The 7,040-nt window shown below is 45.4% G+C and overlaps 1 protein-coding gene across 2 annotated transcripts in view; it reads left to right on the top strand.

The window, feature by feature from the left end:
• The first annotated feature begins 665 nt into the window (after positions 1-665).
• Positions 666-7,040, top strand: part of Tdrd7 (tudor domain containing 7) — a 69,357-nt gene continuing 62,982 nt past the window's right edge. The window contains exon 1 of one of the 2 annotated variants that reach the window (XM_008847662.2): positions 666-794. The gene's annotated coding sequence lies outside the window, so the exon portion shown is untranslated. Of the gene's footprint in view, positions 795-1,018; positions 1,355-7,040 lie in introns of those variants that run through there. The other variant, XM_008847663.3, reaches the window with a different exon arrangement.

The raw sequence follows: 7,040 nt of genomic DNA, 5'->3' as shown, positions 1-7,040 counted from the left end.
ATGTATGTAGAATCAAAGTGTTCGAGGTTGGTCAAAGCAAAGCAGGCACTGAGTAAATGTTAGTGGAATTACTGTGACGATAAAGTGAATAAATATCAGATATAATTTTGGAATGAATGAACCAACTTGACAAATATTTAATGTTTATCGTATGCTGGGCACTATTCTAGAATCTCAGCACCGACCAATAATCCCTGCCCTTTGAGAGCTCCGATCAAAGGGTAGCGGGTGAAAACGTGCTAGGTAGAGGCGAAGGGACGTGCAGAACAGAGAAGCGGGAAGGGAAGGAGGCTGACATTTCAGTGTGGCCGCCCTCCTTGAAAGAGGGGGACGAGAAGGGAGCGGAAGATGGAGGTCTGGGATGAAAAGCAACTGTTAGAGATGCTGAAGAAACGTACGGGCCAGAGCCGAGGGAGCTTTCCCTAAGGACCGTGACGCCGCAGCCCGAGCGCCGCGCCGTAGCCCCCGAGGAGGCGCGCCACCATCCGCCCCGCAGCCGCCGTACGCAGCCCACCGGGGCTGAGCACGCGCAGAAACCGCTAGGCGGCGTCGGTTTCCCTCCTCACACTCGACCGTCGCAGTGGGCAGCCGCGGCCAGAGCGCCTGCGCGTGCGCAGAGCCGAGTAGGGCAGCCGAGGGGCGGGGCACAGCGGGGCGGGGCGGAGCGCGGCGGGGCGGGGCTTTAGGTGATTCCTGAGCCGCCAAGGCTGCTTTAGTCGAGCCTAGGAAACCGAAAGTGGGCGGCGGCCGCAGCGGGGGCCCTGGCGGAGGCGGCGGCGGGAGCCCGGGACGAGGTGAGCGCAGGTCCGGGCGCGGCAGGTGCTGGAGACGCCGGGCGAGGTGTGGGGCTCGGGCGGGAGGGCGGCCGGGCGCTGCGCCACAGGCCGGGGGCCTCGTCCCGGCCGCCAGCCCGGACGCCACCGGGAGTTGGGGTTCCAGAGCGCGGTGTGTTAAAGCTGCCCACGCTGGGCGTTCACCCGGGAGCCGGACGCTCCTCAGGCTGCCTGGGTGCAGCGGAGAGATGCAGCGGGGGGCGTGGACGGCGCGCAGATGCGGACCAGGAAATGGTTCCCGGGGTGCGACGGGCCGCGGCGGCCGGGCCAGCAGTGACCGAGCTCCGCCAGCTGTTGGAGCCCATGGACCGCACCATGGCGGTCTCTCCTCTCCAGACGAGCCGGTGCAGGCCGCGCAAATAAGGCAGGATCTATCTGCACGTAGCCGTTCCTGTCAACTGTGAGCGCCGGGAAGGAAACACGCATCCACGAAGTTGTCTCCTAGGATCACACGCTCCACCTCCGCTTGCGGGACTGAACTGGGAGCGGGCACCTCTTTTCTGCTCCCATCCATTTGAGGGGTATTTATATTTCCATTAATATCCGAGGCTACCACTCCCAAGTCATTTCAGGAAGTAGGGAAGGGAGAGTGTGTTAAGCAAAGTCCAGTCCCAAAGGATTCTGATTACACCAAAACCAAACCAAAGTGATTACTAATTTGGTTCAGACCTACCTCAGCTTTGACAATTCGCAGAAAAGTGTTCTTGAGGTTAGCAATGTAGTGACAAAATGGAATTTAGATCCAAAGCCCCATCTCTTCCCAGGCTGCCTGACGTGGATTAATGTATTACATTCTACAGTGTGGGCTTTGCAGATCTAAATTGGAATCTGGACTTCTCAGCTTACTGTGAGATCGTCAATAAATTATACCCTTTCTCTGAGCCTGGTTTTCATATATCAAATGGAAATATTTAACTTAACACTGTGAGGTATTTTCAGGATAATCACTGTAAATCCTTTGGATCATCATAATACTCTCTCCCTTTTACCAAACTTCCCATATTTTACATTATTGGATTTCAGGGTTTTTTGGTTTTTTTTTTTTTTTTTTTTTTTTTTTTTGAGAATGGAGACACACAAATCTTTACTGATATAGCATAAAATGGCACATGGTGGAAATCTTTGTAGTTGCACCCAATTGACATAAAATTGAGCTTCAGTTGAAAGCACTGTGCTGATGTGGAACCCACATCTGTACCCTTCTCCAGGGCTCTTTGGTAAGATCCCCTCCTTGCTAAGACAGTGAGGCAGCCCTTGGCAGTGCCTTCCGATTTTAGTCCCTGAGGATTGGAAGTGAAATGTAATCCCTGCTAATACTCTTTTAAATGTGCTGCTGAAAATTGGCTGAATGAACTATTGTGTTTTACATCAAGAGATTTAAACTCCTTGAAAGATCTTTCAAGTTTTCTTTCCAATATAGTTGGCTTGTTTAATAGAAATGTAAAGGAAATATACTTTATAATCCAGTTCTGAGTGCCTATTTTGTGTTTGATGAAGTGCGAATAGAGAGAATTGGAATTTGAATTGGAGAAAATGTTTTGTGCCTGGCTTTCATGGGTCAGAAGTTTCTTGGTGCTTGGAGTGAATCTGACTTTCATATTGGTTTTTCCTTCTTTGGGCTAAAACTTGCCTTTTCTTCCCTCCACTCCCATCTCTGTGCTTTTTGAAAACCTCATTCTTTTCATTATTTCCCCATGAGCCAAATATTTTGTCCGTCTTTTCAAACAAATTAAAAGTGCTTAGTTTTGTAATTTTTAGTTGAAGTGAGTGTGTGCCAGTCAGAGCCTCTGACCAACCTAGATAATCTAGTGTCATTTCCAAGCAGACTTGAGATTTTAGCCTGCACAGCTAAAATCTTGTCATCGAGCAAGCAGACCCATAATGCCATTGGAACTTTGGATCCCATTTCAGCCTTAAAGGAATCTGAGGAGAGCTGAGTTGATGGCTCTTGTACACTCTCCTTATCTACCACATGAAGAAAGAGACTGAAGTGAATTGCCCAGAAAGGCACACGCAATTAGTAGTAGAACTAGGGTTAGACCCAGATTCCTGGCCGAGTCTCTGATCATTTCAGAGTTTTTTCCTCTAGTGTGTGGAGGGTTTTATAGAAGATTTTATAGAAATCCCTTACATATTATTTTCAAGGTATGTAGAGACCAAATGAGTAATTTCAAATTTAAAATGACAAGAATAGAAAACTGCTTCTTAAAAAACTCTTAAGGAAGTATACACCACCAGAAGATAATTACTGTCTCTCCTTTAAAAACAAAACAAAACAAAACTGGTTGTTGGTGGAGTTATTTAGGTGGCATGCAGGTTAACTGTTACATTATCTACTTAACACACTGGGAAGAGGGAACCTCAGTTGAGGCATTGTGTCCATCTGATTGGCCTGTAGCCATGTCTTTGAGGCATTTTCTTCATTGTGGAGTGATGTGGAGGGGTCCAGCCCATTGTATGTGGTACCACCCCAGGGGCAGGTGTTCCTGGGTTGTATTAAGAAAGCAGGCTGAGCACAGGCCAGAGGAACAAGCCAGTAAGCAGCATTCCTCCATGGTCTCTGCTTCAGGTCCTGTTTCCAGATTCCTATCTGGGCTTCCCTCAAGGATGAACTATATCAGCACATGTAGGCCAAATAACCCTTTCTTCCCCGCATAGGTTTTGGTCGTTGATTTATCACAGCAATAGGAAGCTGACTAGAACAGGTGGCAACAGGTAGACTGCAAAATTGGAAAGAAAAGATAGCATGCTAAACTGCTGCATTCTGGGCGTGGTGGTGCATGCCCGTGATCCCAGTACTCTGGAGGCTGATGAAAGGCTGTGTAGGGAGACCCTGTCTTTAATTTTATTTTAAAATACACCTTGCAATGTGAGAAATTGCTGGGTGGGGATCTTACATAAAAAGGTTTCCTTTTGAGGCTGTTTATTGCTTTGTAAGATGAAGGCTTGAGTTAGCCTAGGTGATGTCTAAAATCTTTCACTGTAGACATTCTGGAGCTTTCCTTGTTGCTAAAATAATGTCTTAAGAAGAGTATACCAGTTACCAGAAGTATAGACTCTTAACAAGTGTCCAGACTTCCACACTGAGCAGCCAGCTAAGCACATAAGAGAGTTTGCCCTAGCAATTCTTTGGGCTTATTTGGGAAGTTAGAATTCATGACACGAGCAATGTCATGAGGAAGATGAGACAAATAATAGAGATAGTTGAGAAAAAAGAAACTTAGCACAAGAAAAAATAGATGAGAGCCAGACTAGTTCCACTACAAGCCTGTGGACACCCATAACTACTGCATCCAAGTGACTGTATGAGGGATACCCAGTCAGTGAGAGAGCATCAGAGAGCATCTGTTTAGAATATATCAAAACCACATGCTCAAGACTGGTGAATCCCAACACATGGGAGGCAGAGGCAGGAGGATCCCAGATTTGAGGCTATCCCGAGCTACATGGTGAAACCATCTCAAACAAAAAAAACCTCCACAGATTCTTCAAAATAACTTTGTTGTTTTCAGATATATTAAAGAAAAAAGGAAAATTTACAAAATAGTTTGCAAATGCAATGAGAATTGTTTTAGGTGTTTAAATTATTTAAATTTAGGGCTAACAACAATTAGTTCAGCAGCAGAGGACTTGTTTTACATGCAGAAAGTCATGGGCTCGCCTTATAGCACCGCAGAAAGAAATATAATCACACTTTATTTCCCTAAAAGGTATCATTGCTCACCTGCCCCTACTCCCTGCTGTTTCTTACACAGTATTAGTATCTTGAGGCATTCACAGTGAAGTGTGTAGCAAAGAGAAAGGAGAAAGAATGAAAGGTTAAAAGGAACAGGCAGGTATCACCGTTGAGTTTTTGTAACAGGTGGTATTCTGTTGGAATGTGGTAGGTTCCTGTTTCCAGTTTTAAGGGCTCATCACTAAGCATGTTTCCAGATTATTAGTATTCTCTGTATCAGTTCCTCCATCAGAAACAACCTCCTGAAAGAAAGGCCTAGTTTGGAAGTCAGGAGACCAGAGGTTTTTTTAAAAAAAAAATATGTGAGAGCTAGAATACTTACCATGGGCCCCAGTGTCCTCATTTTTTGTGCGTATATAGTGCTCCTTTGTGTGTGTGGGGGGGTGTATACACATATACACATATGTACATGTGCATTATAGGCTAGAGGTCAGCGTTGGGTGCCTTCCTCTGTCACTCTCCACTTTATATTTTGAGACATCCCTGAACATGGGGCTTGCTGATTCTGCTAGATTGGCTGGCCAATGAATCCCGGGGATCCTCCAGCCTCCATCTCCCCATTGCACTGAGTCTGCAGACACAAGCTCCTGTTCTAGGCTCTTTAAACGGGTGCTGGCATTTGAGCTCAGGTCCTCATGTTTGTGGAGCAGGCACTTTACTGAGTAAAGGCGCCTGCTAGCATTCTGTGCTTCTCCCAGCTCCTCATTCTGGATTGGGTCCATGTCCTATGCTGTCCAGAGATACACTGGGTCTGGGGAATTGGATTTTGCAGGGACTCTGCTCTAAGAACCTTTGCCAAAGCATTGAGTCAGTTTTTGCCTAGTGTTAGGAGAGAAATCATAGAGATCCACCAACTTTCTCATCAAACCTGTCAGTTCATGAGTGTGTTTATGAGGCCAGTAAGAAAACCTAGACAGCTTCTGATATTTTGGATAAATACCGAACTAGCGATGTCTCAAGTTTGTGTCATTCTACTCTTAGGCAGTTAATAGACTTATTCACAGACTATTTCCCATACATACCATGCTTCTAGGAAAATTTGTTGATGAACTACCGAAGGCCACACACTTTACTAAAGTGTATGTAATGCTGGTTGGGTGCTTCTGTTCAGCATGAGAGGTACAGAAAAGGAGGAGAGAGTAAGAGGAAGTGCACACCTGCCGTCTGTGTCGGAGTCCTTCCTCGTGGACAGGACTTTGCTAGCTGACTTTGTGACTAATAGTTGTCCACACCCATTTCCAGTTCACACTGGTGTTTAGGAGTCATTTAGCTAACAGAGTCCGCATGCTGCCTGGGCAGCCCATGCAGTGTTGACCTGGGGATCTGTGATCTGAAACAGAGGTGTCCCACCCCATTGCTCCCCACCTAGCCTGACTTGTCACCGGGGCTAGCAGGATAGTCTCAAGACTCAAGGTGAAAGTCATTTGAATTCACTTCAACCCAAAGGCATATCTGCCACAGCATTCTGAATATAAATAAGGAGGAGGGTTGGAAGATTTTTTTCTATTTCCAAACAATATTTTAGAGAAGGAATGCCTAAAATTTTCACATTTAGGGCACTCAAAAGTTGACATTTCCATGATAACCTAACCTTTGTACTTATAATGAATAATGCCCAAGATTTTTTTAAAAAAGCTTGATTTCTATAGAGAAATATTCCTGTATACCTGAAGGGTGTAATTGCCATATTCAGAAAAATCTCAGAAATGAGGCAGGGGAGGATGACTAAGGATTTAGCCAAAACTTAGAACATTTTAAAGCACTATATGTTAGAAAATATTATTTAAAGCTGTATCTTGGTGTTTGATCAGTACCTAAAGTGATAATAGATAATTGCAACAGAGACTGGAAGAGAGTCCATGCAGGAGAACAGGCATGTATCCCATGATCCCTCCTGCCATCCTAGGTGTCATTATATTAACTGCTTCTCACAAGCCTTGAGGTCCTCATTTTGCAGCCTCCAAAAATTTATAGTGTCCCATGAAAGACAGCATGCTTTAAAAAAGTGTATGTGTTTTGGAGGAACCTTAACTTACAACTGTAGCCATCTGCTCAAAGACAGCTTCCTACTCTTCTCAAATATGAGCTCCTTTTTGTAGCTTTAAAAAAACCCTTTGTGAAACTTCACCACTAGTTGTACTTCTAGTTTTTGTTGGTTGACTAAATAACAAAAAAACATGACTAGAGTGACAGTTTGTGTTAACGAATTCCAGCGCTGTCTGTGCACTGTTTGGAAACAGAAGCATGTCTAAGTGTGCAACACTTACAGGCATCAAAGAAGCACTTAGTGCCCACTGAGGTGTGCGGACGCCTTGCAGTAATGCCATGGCGATGGTCCCAACCGCTGCTGCTCGTTACAAACTCCAGCTCAGCATTTAAATGCTCAGAAATACTCTACCAGGCCCTGCTTACACACAGTTTGATGACCAAGCTTGATAACTTCAGTTGTCAGCTTGACACACTTGAGAAGA

Source organism: Nannospalax galili, unplaced genomic scaffold, assembly GCF_000622305.1.
Source record: "Nannospalax galili isolate Female #2095 unplaced genomic scaffold, S.galili_v1.0 scaffold263, whole genome shotgun sequence".
Lineage (NCBI taxonomy): Eukaryota > Metazoa > Chordata > Mammalia > Rodentia > Spalacidae > Nannospalax > Nannospalax galili.
The sequence above is the reverse complement of the archived record's forward strand: the minus strand, read 5'-3'. Positions and strand labels throughout refer to the sequence as shown.